Here is a 12,543-nt window from a genome sequence, read left to right on the forward strand (position 1 = left end):
CACAACTGTCCAGAGGAATGCAGGACCTCATCATCTACAAAAGAAGATAAGAAGAAACTTAGTGTCAAAAGGAAATAAACTTGATTTAGCAGCAGCTTCATATTGAGTGAGTGTGTGTGTGTGTGTGTGTGTGTGTGATTGTTTTATATTGTATAATATTAAACGATAGTGTTTTATGCTGCACTACCTCCTGGTGGTTCTGAAGTCTCTGAGGACGAGATTTAAACCATTTGGACATATGCATTATTTGTAATACATACATTTTTATGCAGAAAACTGGACGATGAACATTCTGAGCCTGATGAGACCTGATGGTTCTGTCCGTCTGTGAGAGCAGGATCTATCCTTCTCTGTGATTCTCCTCCGGGTTTCTACTTTCTCCCAAAGGTTTGTAGTTTTTCCTGCAGGAGGAGGGGCTAAGGACAGGGGGTGCTAAGACAATTGCTATGGACATTGTTTAATTTGTTTTTCCCTTCTCTTTAGGGCGACTGCTGTTGTGTAGGTATGTAGGTTTCCTATATACTTCTATTTGGAGCTTTCCGAAGTATATAGGAAACCTACACACACGGATCAGTACCTGCTCTTTGGCTCTAATCACCCACTACAGCACAAACTGGGAGTGATCAGAATATTACAACACAGAGCCCAAGAAGTGCAAAGGACAAGAGGAAAGAGGAAAAACACATCCGGAATGCTCTCTCACACTGTGGATACCCGGCTTGGGATCTTAACAAGTGGATCTTAAGTGAAGAGAACCAAAAAGCAGGACAAAAGGGACTAAAGGGAAACAGAACCAAGAAGGGTGTTTCTATCTCTTATGTCACGGGAAGAACTGCTCTGTCGGAAAAACTGCAAAGAATTTTTAGACAACACAAAATCCCTGTTTATTTTAAACCAGGCAAAATGCCGACACAGAAACAGAGCAGAGTAGAGTAGGATAAATATTTGAGACTCGATTCACAAATTGAGATGAGAGTCGAAACATTTTGTTTTTTACAAAAAACTGATTATTTTTCTAACACTCCTGGATGAATGAGGGATTACACCGACATATTATTATTGTTGTAATTATTATAATAATTGTTATTATGATGATGATGATGATGATGATGATGATTATTATTATTATTATTATTAATACAATTATAAGAAATAAAGTGTCAGTCAGGCACATGTTGGATCTGTCCAAGTTTAAATTCAAAGCAAAAATCAGTTTTTCCACTTTATAAATGTGCAGTCCTTCTGTCGGCTCAGTTCCTTTCATCCATTTCTTTGTTATTGCCTTTTTTCGCAGCAGTCAAAAGTCCACTCCACAGGTATCCAACCATCATCTCCATCGCAGGAGTCCTACAGCCAAGGTACGTTGTGTCAAAGTCAAATGGAATATCGGTGTTAAAGACAATCCACAGCATCTCCATCTCTGTCTCAAGAAAGAGTACTGTTACTTCAACAAATACAACTCAAGTAGGAGCATGTATCCGAAAACTATACACTTTATTTCAAAGGTTACTGCAGTAACCTCCGAGACTACCGCTGTTGTGATTTTGGGCGTTCCAAAAATAAATTTAATTGAATAGAATTATCTGAACATCTGTATTTCCAGACCTCATTTCAGTTTGATCATGTTTAGGCTTTAAATGATAGAAAACGAGCAATAATAAAGCATATTCCTTTACACTATATGTCACATGTCCCAGATGCTCTCCAAGCCCCGCCTCCTCCTCCCGCCCTCCGTGCGCGCGTGCGTGTGTGCCTGCTGCCTGCACCTGCACGTGCGTTATGCTAATGAGCAGGTGAGTGGAGCGGGGCTCGCGGGGGCTCGCGCGGTACTCAGACTGCGGCCTTGCGGAGAGCAGCAACAGATGCGCGTGCAGCGGCGCGAGAGCCGGTGATGACGGGTTTTTCGGACGAGCTGTGAACCGCGCGCGACTTTTACCGAAACCGATGGAGCCGCGAGCGGGAATCACGAGGAGAGACGTGGCGCGGGCTCTGCCGCTCCTCGTGCTCGTTTATCAAGGTGAGTTTACACCCTAACCCACACACATTTACATTTATATTACTATTAAATACAGTGAACCACAGTCAGATGTATTCACCACAAACTACTAGAGTTAGAATAAAGTTACTATAATATTATTCTAGTAAAAGTTTAAAGTAATAAAGGAACTTCCTCCAGTAAAAATAATATCAATTAGGTCTATTTGGGGACATTCCTGATATTAAGAAAGTTAATTTAACTGCAAGGAATAAAAACTTTAGATGCTGCACACAATCTGATATTTTCATCTCAAATAGAAACCAAAATGATAAAAACTACATCAAATCTAGAAACACTTAAATTAAAATCCTCACACAGTCACCACAACATTGGAACTAAACCGGGACTAAACCGGGACTAAACTGGGACTAAACCAGAACTAAAGTAAGAATAGATTTGGGCTACAATACAATTAAAACTTGGCTAAAGCTCAGATGAAAAAGGTCCTTAGAGTGGGAAGAGGATCCAAAACGTCTGAAAACTACTACAAAGTACAACTTCTATGTAACTTAGTAAACTGAGTACTCCCTCCTCTAACTTTCATAAGTTTGTATTCTCAGTCGTTTTCAGACACTTTTGCTCTTACTTGAGTCATATATTGTACAGTTACAGTCTCGTATTTGAGTAAAAGTGTATTTTCTGTAAATCTACAAGTGACAAAAGCTTTATGTCAACAATATGATTAATAATTTGTATATTTTTGTTTCTTGCACTGCTCATTTTCATCTCTGTTGCTTCAGATATGATTTAGTTTGTCTCATTTTTATTTTAATCGTTGTGTACTTCAAATTACATGAATATCCGAGTAGGCTATAAATGAGACGTTATGCCAAGACAATTACCCAAGTACTTTTTTACTCTTACTTGAATAGTTTCGTTGAACATCTATATAAATAATATGAGTTTGAAGTAACGTTACTCTTACTTAAGTGAATATTGGAAACCGTTTTAGAAGTCTGTGTCTGACCATGTTGACGTGCAGCAGAGACATAAAAATGTATTTGTAAACTGAACTCGGTGGTAGTAGTTGAACATTTTTTGGAGGTAGTTTGTGACAGATGGATGAGGACTTGTCGCTCCGTTAGTTTTTCTGCAGCAGGTGTTTGAGGTGCTACTTCTCGGGCGCTTCACCCGGAATAAGGTGCTTCTGTTGGGGGATGGTTTCAGAGCGCAACTGCTGCCTGTACCAATGTTGCACTTCTGTCTATTACAACTGCATATACATTTTACTCCTGTCTATTACAACTGTATAAACGTTTCATTCTGTCTATTACAACTGTATAAACGTTTCATTCTGTCTATTACAACTGTATAGACGTTTAATTCTGTTAATTACAACTGTATGATTGTTTCACTTCTTTCTATTCTATATCTCTAAATAGTTTTCAGTGTTTTAAAAGACTAAACATATCTGCTCACAAACAGAGCTCCTCTGGGTGAGAGGACAGGTCCAGTTCATTGGAATGTTTAGCGGGGCAGTCTGCAGCCCGTGCTCTGGCCAGGGCTGGGACCATCACGATACATAGGGTCCAAAACAATATGTATTGCAATTTTAAAATATTGTGATTTACGAAATATTGTGATTCAATTTTAGGTCCATAAGTATTGCAATACTTATAATAATTCAAAATAACAAAGTCAATTTGCATTGCAAAACAGTAATATAAAGTTTTATGGTTCAATATGATAAGAAACTACAATATTTTTACCTGAATTAATTCAAAAGGACAAAAAAAAAAAAATAGTGGGGAACCAGGACTGAACCAGTAAAAGCTTTTGACTTATTTTTGCTTCTAAAATGATCACGATTATGTTTCAGAAGTGGGAGTTCTATTGAAAAATGAATGAAATCGCAATTGTTGTTTTGAAGGTAAACTCAATTAGAATATTAGGGGAAAAAGAGACAGTATGAAGTGATATTTCTGCACAATTGTGGTTGAATTTATGATTTATGATTCGGGCATCAAAAAAGACATTTACAGATTTATTTTACCTCATTGTGATGCGTGAAAATATAGAGATGATGCAAAAACAAGATTAAGATATTTGTTTTTTGTCGATATCTTTGTGAGATCTTTGAATATTTGAACCAACTCACAATCAAATTCATTATTTTGCCGTAAAATAATGCCCTATATTTTCAGTGTTCTGTTTCAAAACGTTGACAATCCATAGACGTTAAATCATGTCGGTCTTTTGTCTTTCAGCTGGTTTGTCGTGGGGAGCAGAGCGAGTAAACCTGCAGCAGGAAGTCAACAAGTGAGTGTGAAGACCAGGAAGGAACCAGGCTTGAACCAGGACTAAACCAGGACTAAACCACGGCTGAACCAGGACTGAACCAGGACTGAATCAGGACTGAACCAGGACTGAATCAGGACTGAACCAGTGCTGAACCAGTGCTGAACCAGGACCGAACCAGGATTGAATCAGGACTAAACCAGGACTAAACTAGGACTGAACCAGGACTGAACCAGTGCTGAACCAGGGCTGAACCAGGACTGAACCAGGACTGAATCAGGACTAAACCAGGACTAAACCAGTAAGGAACCAGGACTAAACCAGGAAAGAACCAGGATTAAACCAGGGCTGAACCAGGATTGAACCAGAAATGAACCAGAAATGAACCAGGACTGATCTAGGACAAAATACAACACCAAAAAACACCAAATTGCAGGAAATCTGTTCAGGTCAGGTCAAACCTACGTCAGGTCAAACCTACGTCCTCTCTATGTCGTACCTGCTCAACACAAAGTGCCATTCAAACGTGTTTTCAGCATTAAAAAGGTTGTAATATTTGGGTTCACACATGTTTTCCTATAATCTATAAATCTAAATACAGTGTTGTGAGTGCCTAGTGAGATTCAGGTATAACTTTTGACCACACCTTTTTTATAAAAACTGTTGAATAAAGGTGGTTATGTGTCCTGGAAATACTTTATCACATGACAAAAAACAATGTACAAGCACTTTAAAGGAAACCTGGGACTAAAACCAGGACTAAACAAAGACTAGATTAGGACTAAAACCAGGACCGAACAAAGACTAGGACTAAAACCAGGACTAAACAAAGTCTAGACTAGGACTAAAACCAGGACTAAACAAAGACTAGATTAGGACTAAAACCAGGACCGAACAAAGACTAGGACTAAAACCAGGACTAAACAAAGACTAGATTAGGACTAAAACCAGGACTGAACAAAGACTAGACTAGGACTAAAACCGAGACTAAATAAGACCGGGGTGTTGGGGGCAGTATCTGAATTTGGGATGTTTTTTGTGGCGTGTGAACAAACGTGTGGTTGTTCTCTTGCAGTGGGAGTCTGGGGACAAAAGCGGAGAAATGGGACACCGTGGCCCACGGAGACCAGGTAAGACCAAGAGCTGGTCCAGACTCCGACCGGGGAGGAGCCTCCGGGGCCCTCCCCCTGAAACCACTACAGAGGGAGGCAAAAGTCTGGGATATTTAAGTGGATTATGAACAATTACAGTTTCACTACAGGCAAAACTATTACTGCTCCTGACAATGTTTTATTTTTTAACTTAATTCACTTATTTCACTCCAAATGCATTCTTCTCCCTCAGAGACTTAAAGATCAATCAGTGTAATTGGATATAATCCATTATTCAGATAATTGTCACCCAATTGAGTAATTAAATAATGGGTATCTTTACACAGACTCAAGAGCATGTTGTCGAGAGGTTTTATGATTCAAAAAGACAAAAAAATGTTTTTTTGTCTGTACATTTACTCTGGATCTCAACCTTCGCTTTATCTGGGTCAAACTGAGTCATGGCCTTTCTGGTTCTAAATGAATCAATGATGGAACAAATTATCCATGATTAATCGAAAGAATAATTGATAAGCAAAATAATTGTTAGTTGCGGAACCTTTTTATTGATAAAAAGCCTGATTTATTCACGTTTTAGAGACTAAATAAGACAAAATCGCTGTGGTTCTGTGGCGTTAATGAAGGCCGACATTTAAACCTGGCTCATTTTTCAGATTTAACTGTCACGAATGTGTTAAATTTTTGCCATTTTCACACATAAAACACCTACAATATTTATGAAAACATTAAATTTTTACACAGGAGGAGTTTCACAATGATAGACTCTAAGTTTAACATTCTTTCCTATATTCACCTGCACCTGGCTGTTTGGACGGAGCAGAGGGTCAGACACTTTTCAGTCTTGAGCGTTTGCGTGTGGACGGACAGACAATCGGACACTCGTCCCTAAGTGAATATTCAGTTCACGAGTTTGTCTGAGGCGTGAGAATATCCTGTTTATGGCATACACGTTCACAATTTCAACAGAAGAACTGCTCCATGGGACCAGGCCTAGATTTGGAGATGTTTATCGGAAAAATACACTTTATTAATGACAAGAAAACACGAAAACTGATGACGCAGCTCTGGCTTTTGTGTCGACAGAGAAAGGCCTTATGACCAACTGTGAGAAATGGACTTTTAGGAGCTTTTGACCCCATTATGATCGTTTCCTCTTGTCATTAAGCCACTGCAGTTGTATTTAGAGGGATTCATGTATGTTTGAGACGTCTCTACGCTCAGATTTACTCTTACTTCTTTCAGAAATGGCATCTTCTTAAATGGTGACACACGTAGAACCTTCTGCTCTCGTGAACTGCAGCTCTCCATCTCAACGTGTTTCTTACCTGGTTAAATAAAGGTTAATAAATAAATAGAGAGGGTCAGTAAGTAAGAGGATATCGCGATTTAAGACACGATTTAAAGTGTCTTGACAACAGCAAATATTTATCGGCAGAAATAATATCTTGATACCTTATATTTATATTATATTTATCGTCATTGATGGTGATTTTATTCCATTTTTGCAAACCATGATCCATCAGAAAAGTGCAGAAATATTTGCTTGTTTGAACACTGCAGGTTTCTTTTACGTTAAATCGTCATTCATCATCATCACTCAACTTTACAAATATCATTTTATAGAAACGACAGTCAATACTATTTTTTTGTACTTTTCTGTGTTTGGATATACTTTTTGAGTTCCCTCGCCTTCATTTTCACCAAACAAACTCGTGTCGGTCCACTTTTTGGCACATGTTGTTCGGATAAATTTTGCGTCTGTGTTTTGTTGATAAGAATCTGATGAAAGCTCCAGAGAAAAGCTCCATGTTCCAGGTCTGTCCTCCTCCGAGTCCTCCTCCGAGTCCCCCTCTGAGTCCGACTCGGTTCCCACGGCGCCACACCCACACAGACAAACTGTTGTCCAAAATATGCTGCAGTTTTCTCTCATTCATAAACAGCGACAATGAGGGAATTGTGACGGGTCAGAAAACGGCCTGGGATTGAAACGCGATGCTCAGGAGTTTCAATATTGCCACAATAAATCCCACTTTGGTTCAGAAAGTAGCCGAAGAATCAAGGAAAAGCTTAAATCATTTGTCACAGTTACGGAATTATGCGTTGACTCGTTAAACCTTTGTTAGCGAGATATTTTCCTTGTCCTGATTTAGATTTTATTGGATTTTTTCTTGTCAAAACCATATAAAATGACTTTTTTGTATTGATTTCATAAAGATAAACGAGACAGTCTTTTAATTACTTCCATTTAATACAGAACATAGGAGAAAATGCATAACAAAGTATCTCAATCTCCATTAAAATTTGGATAATCGCAAAGCCTTTTTTGTGAGTAAAACCTTGAAATTGAGCTTGATTTGGTTATGGTTTACTCCTCATCTAAAGGTGCACTGTGTAACTTTTCTGCCACCCGTTGTCGTCATTCGATGTTATTGTGTTTCACTTCATGGTATAAGATCTTACCTTTATTCAATTACAGGTTATTGCAATATTTTGATGACTTCATTCATATTAATGAAGTTGCATTGTTGCCTGGATTTCAGTTGATGTGCTGCCAAGACAGTAGAGGGCAGCACTAAGCCTCTGAGCACATTCTGTCAAAGTAGTAATAGTAAGAACTGACACATGGTTTATTCATTTTGGAAACAGGATGTGCCCTGTGTCACCAAAGTATCAATACTGATCATTCAATACTTTCAGAGAATCATTCAGTATCAATACATTCAGAGCAGTGTTAATATGCAGTGTTCAGGAGGGAGGGAGGGATGTTCAGAGCACAGTGGGACACGTGGACACTTGGACACTGGATGTGGCAGACGCCTGAACGCTCAAGACACACAAAAAAAAAAAACTCAATTGTATTTTTAGTCCATGGACACATTTAATTACATTTTTTGGACCACAACATCAATATGGAGGTAAGCAGCTCTCCACCAGAAAAGTTACATCGGGAGGTTGTTCTTCAGTGGTTTTCTATTTTATTGTTTTCATGTTTTCATTAGATTTTATGATCAGTTTGGGTTCATTTCTTTGCCACGCCATCCACACACTCTTCAGTATTAGTCGCCTTGTTTCCTTCTAAACTCGTCAATCCTACATCTAACATTGCCTTATCTGGTCGTGTGTTGGACGTTCCTCTCTTCTGCTCCACCACAGTCACGACGCAGGTGCTGACAGTAAATATTGCGTGTTGAGTGGATCCGCTCAGTTTTGGGCCGGTCTTTGAAACCGTGAAACCGGATCTTTGCGAGTCCTGAGATCAGGACTTCCATCTGTCAGCGCCGTAATCCTGAGAGTTGCGCGAACGAGCCAAAAAATCACATTCACACCAGAATCACACCCGCGACTATCTGGGAACCTGCACAAAATAAAGTCAGACGTTAGATTAAGTCAACATAGAACGTAGAACATAACAGAACACAGTACGATCAGAGAGCAAGAAAACACAAGTACACATTGAACAAACCGCATATTCAAAGTAATATAAAAGTTCTTTTCCAAATTAGGGTTGAATGTTATCTTTTCCATTAGCCTAATTCCAGTTATTATGTCAGTCCAGTCCTTGGTCGTCGGTGGGTTTTGCATCATCCATTTATTTGTTAAGGCTTTTTTTTCCTGCTGCCAAAAGCACATTCCCAAATTGTTCCAAAGTTGAGTGGAATGGCAATGTTAAAAACGGTCTGCAGAGCATCCTTAATTTCAGTCCAAAACTTCTGAACAACAGGACATTCCCAGAAGATGTGATAGTGGTTTGCCTCCCTGCTGCCACAATTTCTCAATCTCCCTGTGATAATGGGCAAAAAAACTCTCCAAACATGTGATTTTATAGTCTTCCACAGGGATGTACAAACAGTGGGGTATCTTCCCACTGTTAGTCCGTTAAAACAAGACCACTCTCTCCTTTCCAATATATTTAGTAGACTATTTGTCCAGATTAGAAATGCATTGATACAATTTAGATATTATTCCCCTTGAAAGTTCAGATTTATAAGCCTTGATGAACATCTCAATCAGAGGGCCACAATGGTCATTACCCTGTTTAATTTCTCTGTTATCCTTATTTGTAAAAAAAGTTCCGTTTTTATGTCCCAATTAGCTCCGCTCATGTTGTAAGCACAGATTTTACCCAGGGATAACTTCCTCCAAATACCTCAACCGTTTGTCATCTGCCAGTAAGGCCTGCACAGGAACCCCCGTCATAACATTAATCTCAATAATATTGAGATTAGAAAGATATTATCTTTCCATTGAGCTTCAGATTCAGTACAGCAACGCTCTGATTCGTGCTGAAACAAGGTGATGTTTCAGACAAGGTTAACCCCAACCTCCCTTTTCTTTTGATAATCGTAGCATTTTAAATCTGATTCGGGGTTTCTTACCTTGCCTCACAAATCTTGAAATAGTTTTATTCCACTCTTCAAACAGCTGATTTGGGATGGAAATCGGGAGAGTCTGGAACAGATGGAGAAATCTGACTTAGATTTAAGTATAGGATAAGATTAAATTTTCAAGATCTTTTATTATGGTCTTAAAAAGCGGAGTATAATTTTTCTACATAATTGTTGAAAGGTCTCTTTTGAGTACCACACTTAAATCACTTAATCGGGATTCCGCTTGCCATTTAAATGCGTTTGTCATGTCAGAGGGGGTTGCCAGCAAGAGAGAATTTCAGTTTTTTGTACATTTAATTTGTACCCAGACATTTGAAGAAAAGGCATCACTTAGGTTTATTGTGCCTATATCTGCTTCAGTGATTTTAGATCTATCTTTATTGAGGACAAAAAAGTAATCTATTCTGGAATAGATTGTATGTGGTTTCAAAAAATGGGTATACTGGCGTGCCCCAGGGTTCATTTCCCTCCATATTACAATCCAATCTTAAACAAGATACGGACCTTCCTATTTATCGTTCCTCCAGTGCCTCTTGAGTTCGACACGTCTAATAGAATCTTCGCTAATTTGTGGCGAAGATTCCAATCGCCGCCACAAATTAGGGTTCCCTCAGAGTGGTTTACAATCAGGTCCATGACATCAGCATAGAAAGTGATATAACTCTGTGGTGGAGCATCTTCTCCTGCTTATCCTGGTGTTCTGATCATGTGTTTTGTACCTTCAAAAGTCACCACAAGAGTTGCGGGGAATGTCTCAGTTTTCTCTTCCTGAGCTCCTCACAGATGTGGTTGAACCTTTGCTGTTGTTGACACATATTGTATGGAATATCTGGAGCAAAGAAGACATGCTTGCCTTTGTACTGGAGGTCTCCTTTAACCCTTGCAGCCTTCATTATACGTTCCTTCACATCTTGTTAAGAAACCTAATTATCGGGTCTCGTGGTTTATCAGCAGCTGGTCTTGGTTTGCCCAAGCGAAACGCTCAATTATGATGGTAGGGACTTCAACTCAAGAATAATCTTCTCCAAAAAGCTTTCTGTATCCTTTCCTTCTTCTCCTTCTTCTACGCTCACAAGCCTCGGGTTAGGACAACATGATCTGATCTCCAAATCCAGAATCTTATTTTTTTGTCCTATTATTCTTCGCCGACTCCAGCGTTGTCACCCTGGCCCACAGAGCCTCCATCTCGGCCCTTACTCTCTGCAAATTGTCCGTATTATCTGAAACACGCTGCTCAACTTTGTGCTCCGGTTACTCTGTGGCAGCTATCATTTCGGCTCTAAGAGACACGCGTCTTATTTCGGACATCATGAGCAATAACTGATGATTCGTCATATTATCTCCCCCTTCCGATACAAAGAAGTCGCGAGAATTTTCATCTGGGCCGGCAGGAGTCCGCGTCTCCGGCGGGGATGAACTGCGTTTCTCAACGTCAGATTTGCTAGCCATGTTAGCCTCATTAGCTTCATTAGCTTGTGATGCGGGCTGTGGTCCCGTAGTGTCACCAGACTTGTGTCTTCCTTGTTTACTCATCTTTTGTTCTTCCTCTTTGGGTGTTAGGTGGGTCAAACGATGATTTTAAAGCAGCGGCAGTGAGAGGTGCGTGGGCTCAAAGTTTGAACAATCACATTCTCAGGTATTTTTTGTTGTTTAAATCGAAAAAAGGTAAATAATTTGGTTCCAGAAGTTTTTAAATGCACAGTACGGTAAATACATTTCGACACCAACTCAAAAAGGTTGTTACTGCCACAAGTAGATGTTGAAATGTCAATAATTACAATCTACAAGCGTTCCAGTTATTTGCATAGCTCTATTTTCCATTTAGTAAAGTACTCTTAGCTTTTCATTTAGGCCTTGGCTGGAGAGCCGCGGCGCGGTCAAATGGCCGCGCAGTTTCAGGGACCGCGGTTTTTCCCTTATAGCCCGTTATAGCCTCATGGCTAACGCTAACCCTAACCCTAACCCTAACCTTAACCTTAACCCTAACCGTAACCTTAACCCTCACCCTAACCTTAAAGGCGCAATGGACGATTTTTCAGCGATTTGAGAACGCAGGCGGAAGTGCGCATGCGCACTCCCCCGTGCGGACTGATACAACACACACGTGTGTTTGTTTATTAGCGCGACGGATCCCATCGCATCTCTCGTCTCCCGTAGATTTCAGTCTACTTCTGAGTCAGCTCGAACAGTCTTTCTCCGTCTTCATTTTGCCCCGTACACTGAGGGAACTATATTATGATAGATCAATGTGCTTAGACACGCGGAAATGTGGGACGATCCGCACGAAGCTGCAGGTGAGCGGTAGGTACGTTTTATGATTGATACGTGGCAGGTCTTATCGGCAGTCCATGCCACGAGGAAATAAGACTAAAATTTATGCCAAAAAAAATCGTCCGTTCAACCTTTAACCCTAACCCGGCGCGGTCTAAAACGGCGCTAAAACGCGGTCAAATAGCGGCGCAGTTTCAGGAGCCGCGGCGCGCGGCCGGCACAAAAATAACATGGCAGTTTCGGCCGCGCGCCGCGGCTCTGCAGACACTCCCTTTCATTTAACCCTCCAAAAAGTTTAAGGTCCACTTTATTGTCTTCTTGGTCAAATCTTGTGTCGCCTATCTGTGTTCTTTGATGGTCTTTACACTGTATGTCTTCCTTTGCCTTTGTGTATCTGCAACTTCAGTTGGTATTATAGACAAGCGCCATTGTCATCTCCATTGTCATCTAAAACATAAATGACTGTATGACTACATAATATGTAGTCATACAGTTA

At 40.0% G+C, this 12,543-nt stretch overlaps 1 long non-coding RNA gene across 1 annotated transcript; it reads left to right on the forward strand.

The window, feature by feature from the left end:
* The first annotated feature begins 1,789 nt into the window (after positions 1–1,789).
* LOC140381288 (uncharacterized) lies at positions 1,790–5,424 on the forward strand. The gene is made up of 3 exons (XR_011931239.1): positions 1,790–2,017; positions 4,246–4,297; positions 5,352–5,424. It is a non-coding gene; the product is annotated as an uncharacterized lncRNA (long non-coding RNA).
* Positions 5,425–12,543: the final 7,119 nt, after the last annotated feature.

The sequence above is a fragment of the Eucyclogobius newberryi genome, unplaced genomic scaffold, assembly GCF_026437365.1.
Source record: "Eucyclogobius newberryi isolate DKJ021-1_F unplaced genomic scaffold, fEucNew1.0.hap1 SCAF_5, whole genome shotgun sequence".
Lineage (NCBI taxonomy): Eukaryota > Metazoa > Chordata > Actinopteri > Gobiiformes > Gobiidae > Eucyclogobius > Eucyclogobius newberryi.